Source organism: Acanthochromis polyacanthus, chromosome 17, assembly GCF_021347895.1.
Source record: "Acanthochromis polyacanthus isolate Apoly-LR-REF ecotype Palm Island chromosome 17, KAUST_Apoly_ChrSc, whole genome shotgun sequence".
NCBI classification, from domain to species: Eukaryota; Metazoa; Chordata; class Actinopteri; family Pomacentridae; genus Acanthochromis; species Acanthochromis polyacanthus.
Genome location: NC_067129.1, coordinates 31,536,228 through 31,542,227, shown reverse-complemented (window position 1 = coordinate 31,542,227; position 6,000 = coordinate 31,536,228).

Here is a 6,000-nt window from a genome sequence, read left to right as displayed (position 1 = left end):
CATTTTGAACACATTTGGGTAATTTTGGACAATTTTTATGTCATGATAAACAAGTTTTAAGTAATTTCAGATGATTTAAATGACATTTTGATCAATGCTGAGTAATTTTAGACATATTTCAGCCCTTTTTAAAAAACAAAACAAAACATGAGATTAATGATGTCTAAAGCTGGAGAGCATTTTTAAAAGTGCATTCTGGGTAAACTTTCATATCATCATGTTTGGTGGTTTGGTCAAAACAATTATAGACAAAGGATAATTTTTACAAATATTTTGATCATTTTTTCAAATTTTTGGCAAAAAATGAGTGATTTCATTTCATTTCTGGTCATTTTAGGTGAGATTTGAGGTTATTTTGGACGTCTTTTGACTGATTTGATTCAATTTTTGAGTCATTCTGGACAAGTTTAAGGAAAAAGTGCATTCTGGGTAAACTTCATATCAGCATGTGATCGGTGGTTGGTCAGAACTATTAGAGACAATGAAAGGAGCATTTTTACATGCAGGAGATTCCAGAATCATCCAATAGATACGACCTCACTTCACTTTTTTAGCCCTCCTTTCTCACATTTACAACATTCATTGTCTTTGTTTAAGTCAGTTTCAGGAGATTATAAAAACAGTAAGGTGCTATTTCTGATTAACTTCAGATCACATCCTGCCTTTTCTGATCTCACTGAAGATCTTGGATATATGAAGAGTTTATTTAAAACAACAGAAAACATTTTGGCAGCTCATTACACACACTTTGTTCCATAATTTTGTGTCAGTTAACGGCAAATCTGTGATAAGAAGAAAAAAGAAAAATAATTTTAAAAATGTGTAGAATTTTTTAAACTATACCTTGTTGATGTACTGACATTCTACCAACATTATAAAAAAGAATGTTTTTTGTTACAAAATGCAAAATTTATTATTACAAAATAGACTTCTGTTGTTTATTTAGATCAAAGTACAAAAACTGTAAACATTAAATAAAACTACAAAATAACAGAAAAAGCAGCACAGTTGAACAGAGATCACCCCATTTAAAAGAGAATTATATGACAGAAATAAAATACATATATGTATATATAACATATATGTACACATATACATATAAATACACACACTACACATAGTTAAAAAACTATAATAAAGAAAATGTAATATAATGAGAAATAAGAAAATAATGTACTTAGAAATAAAATAATAAATAAGAATAAGAAAAAAAACTGGCAGCACAATTTCACAAACTTTGTCTTATGAACAAAAATAATAATAATAAATACAACGTTTTCTGTCCACTAACAGTAGATCTGTGGGAGGAAAAATGATAAAAATAAAATGAAACAAGCAAAAACATTATTTAAAAAAACCATCACCTGATTTTTAACAGTGTGTCGTTAATGATAAACAAACATTTTCCTGTTTTTTTATTGTTAAAATAATCATTAAAAACAGACATTGGCTGGTTTTTGCTTGTATATCTGCCGCATAAAAGCTGCAAATGTTTAATTTTGTGTTAATTTGGTGTTAATAATACTTAAAATTAAAAAAAAATAATGGTCTGACTTTGTGAACTTCTTTCATTTTCATGTTTCTGTAAAAATATTGAACTAAATTCATCCAAATCTGCAGATTTATTGCATTTTCTCTAAACATTACAGACAGGAAAAGACGTTTTAATTTCAACTGGTTAAAATGATATAAGAGTCTGAGGAAGTAAACAACCCATAAATACATCTTGTGGAATTTAGTAAAAACAACCAAGCTTTCAATCACAGATGTTTTAGTGCAGTTTAATATTTCCTTTAAATCCCTGATAAAGAATCTGGTTAATGAACTCGTTTCTTTCTGACCTGAAGGACTCTCAGCTGATTCTCATCACAGATTCATGAATCAGACGAGACGATCTGCTGACGTTCTGTAGTGTTAAAGATGACTGAATCCCTTTAAAAGACTCCGTAAGTATTCATTCTTTCTTTTAACAGTTTCTTATTCAGGTTTAACTGAGATCTTTAGATGTCTGGCTGGATGAAAAAACACAGAAATGTTCTTTGAACGTCAGAACTGAGGCTCAGAAACGCACAAAATCCAGAAACAGTTTAAGTTCCTGGTTCATTCAAAGCTGCTCTGAGTTTATTTTTGTCCTAATACGATGCAAAAACTGTGAAAATTTCTTTAGTAAATAAATAAAATCACGTCTGCTGCAGCTGTAATTAAACACAAAATACAACACAGGAACTCACCAGGACCTACAGCATCATTTTTTCTTTATTTTCTGCATCAAAGAGCCTAAAACTCCAAAATTTTCAAGTTACACTCATATATGAGGAATAAAATTACATTTGTTCAACATTTTGCAGTGAAAAGTTAAATATTTCTACTTGAAAATCAACTCAATCAAAGGTGAAATCAATGAACAACAGAAGTCAGTTAACTAAAGACGCAGATTTTACTGATTTATTTACTGTTAGTGAGAATGTTCAGATTTTTTGCCGCTCGTTGACTGGATTGATTTGTTTGGAGCTCTAAATCCTCTGGACTCTTTATTCTGCAGTTTGCTCCTCCGCCACTAGATGGCGCCTCCAACACGTTTCACTCTTTCTGCTGATGTTTCTCAAAGTGCAGTTTTTTTTCATCACGTTATTTTATTATAAACCTTGAGTCCGACTGAAGATGAAAACTTTACACTGAATATCTTCCTTAATAATTATCTTGTTTCTACCAATAATGCGGTGATAAAAGAAAGAGAAAAAATATTACATTTAAAGGATTCTTATTAAAAGCTAATTTTTCTCATCAACCAGAATTTTATAAAATTGTCTTTTTCTAACTTTTAAATATTGTAACTTGACCCTTTTTTAGAGTTATACATAAAGATGAAGGTTAATCTATGATTTCAAATAATTAATGATGAAATCCACATTTTCTTCACAGAAAAGAACTGAATCACCACAAAAACGATTTTAATTACAGCCACTTAAACACACATTTTCTAGAAATTAATGTATGAACAGTGTAAAAACCAGTAATTTTTGTAATTCCATGCTGAACTGATCATTAAAATTAAATATCTGCTATTGTTATTAATAAGTCAATAATACTAAGAAAAATGCATGAAATAGCATAAAATATACAACAAGTATAACTGCACCGACTCCTCACAATAGAAATGTTTAAATAACATCTTTTTAAAACATCACTGTTTTGTTAATTATCAGTGTCTGTTGTAAAAGAAAGTTAAGACAAAAATAAACTAATACTGTTTTAAAAATCGAAGTTTTCTGTATTTTCAGTATTAATGGTTATAAGAGGAAAAACTCAGGACGTTTTCCTATTGTTTTATACTAAATCTGTAATTTAAAAAACAAATACGCATTTGCTGTTATTTAAGAGTAAATCTACAGTAAAAAAAACACAATTTTTTAATTAAATCCATGAAATAAGAGAAAATCCACAGACTTCACACAATAAAATAAAATAAATGATCGTGATATTTTCTGTTAGTTAACAGTGTGTTTGTTGAAAAAAGAAGAAAAAAGGAAATAATTTTAATACAACAAAATAAAGTATTAAAAAATGAAATTTTCTATATTTTATTGCTTACAACAGGAAAAACAACAGAACATATTCCTGCTGTTTAATACTAAATCTCTCTCTATTTTAAATAGACGTTTGCTGTTAGTTAATAGTAATATAGAGTACAAAACTACAAACTTCTTTTGAATCCATGAAATAAAGCTTGCAGCACAAACTCCCCATAGGAAAAATAAAGAAGAAAAACATGGCATTATCTGTTCATTAATAGTCTCAGTGGTTTAAAAAAAACACAAAGAAACAAACACAAGAAAAAGAGAAAATACTTTTAAAAAATTACAAAAAATGTGCAGTTTCTGATTTTTCAGTGTTTTAATGTCACTTAAAATTCAGGACATTTTCCTTTTGTTTTACACTAAATCTAGAATTTTTAAAAAAACAGACATTTGCTGTTTTTGAGGGTAAATCTACAGACATTAAAAGTATAAAATCTGTTAGAGCTAAACTTAAAGACTTTTTGTTCTCTTTCTTGCTTCTCAAAAAACAAATATTTTGGCTCAACTGAGAACGAATCTGTCGTCTACGATCAATCGTAGTTCAGTTTACCAGTTATTTAATAATGGTCAGCGTAAACACAGGCTTTCCAGTTTTTAAAGACGTAAAATCCTGAATTCATAATGGCAAAAACAATTCATTAAGTCAGTTAAAATAATTAACAACAACTTTCATTCTGTTTTAAATCAATGAACACATAAATTTCACTTTAAATCACTCATAATGTCAAACTTAAAGGTTTATCTAAACATCTTTCTTCCATTGAACTCCCTCCAGTGCAGTAATTCGTCCCTAATGCATCTGTAACCTGATTTACTGCAAATAAAACAGAAGAAGAAGAAGTTATTTATAGCATATTTTAGTGCAATAATTAAAGCAGAATATTATTTAGGGAAAGCAGAGAGTATAAATGCAGCCTCCCTGAGTCCTCATCATGATATCAGAGTTTAATGTCTGCGGTGTTTCATCGTCTTTGTGGAGTTACGTCATGTTTTTACTGCTGCAGCGACAATAAAAGAAAATTACAGCAAACACTCAGTGCACAGAGACACTAAAAACTGCAGGGTTTTGTTCAGAAACAGACCAGATTCTATTGATAACTCCCAACATGTTTGTTCCCAGGATCGAGATTTCTCATAACATGAAACCTCTGAGATGCCTCTGACTCTGTTAACTCAAATTCTAACAGCTGATTTCCTGGTTTTGCAGCAATAAATACGACAAATCTTTGAAATATTTTGACACGTCTCTGTAACTTTGGTTTATGTTCAGACGGTCAGCTGTTTTCTGGGTTTTATCTCCTTAAGGAGGCACATAAACTGATTTTTTGTTTGTTTGCTGCAGTGCTTTGGATGTTAACAGAGAATAAATGTAATTAAGCCGACAGATGGAAAGCTCCAGCGTTCGTCCAATCAGTTGGTTCAGCCGGTCGATGAGCCTCTAATCATTCACAAGTGGAAATGATTCTGCCTGAACTGAGTCAGTCGGCAGGTTTTCTTCTTCTTTGTTAATGGAAAAAAGAACTGGTGTTGAGTTTGACTGAAAAAATAAAGAGAATTAGGTTCAACAATCAACAAAGATAATCAGAGGTAACAATATTCTTTATTTCCTTTCTGTTCTTTGGAAACAGATTCTTCCTCTCAGCCCCTAAAACCAGAACTACTTTCTTTAAGTCACTCACTAAAACAAGAACAACTCCGTCTCCTTTTCTGTCCAAAATAGATGAAACCATCCTTCACCAAAATAAAAACAAGTTCTCCTCTGGTCACCCTCTAAAACAAGTAAAACTCTTTCATCCGCCTTTACCTGGTTTCCAACTTACACCTCTTATGACCAAACTAAAGTTTTCCCATCACTCCATAAGACAAGTAAGACTGTGAAATCAAACATCACACAACACTTAAACAATTGTTTCCTCCTTCAACCAGTAAAACAAAGAAACTTCTTCCAGGTCCCACAAAGACCTCATTAAAATGTTTCCCAAAACAGGTCAAATCTCTGCTGATCAACCAAAAAACAAGAAGAACTTCTTCTTCTGTACCATCTGAAACAAGAGCGTCTTGGTCGACTTTAAACACCAAAAAAGGAGCAACTTCTCATCTGTTTAACCCTTAAATTAGGAACATCTTCTCTCCAGCATCCACTAAATCAGGAAAAGGTTCTTCCTATTACCCTGTAAAACTAAAACAGCAACAACTTCCTCTCCATCGTCCACTAAAACAACAACTTCTCCTTCATTTCTCCCAAAAGCATCAACTTTCCTTCCATGATTCCCCAAAACAACATCAACTTTTCTTCCTTCAATCCTTAAAACAAGAACAACTTCTTTATCAGGTCTAAAAACACGACTTTCTCTTCCATCACCCTCAAAAACAACAACTTTTCATCCAGAGTCCCTTAAAACACCCAACTTATTCTCCATTA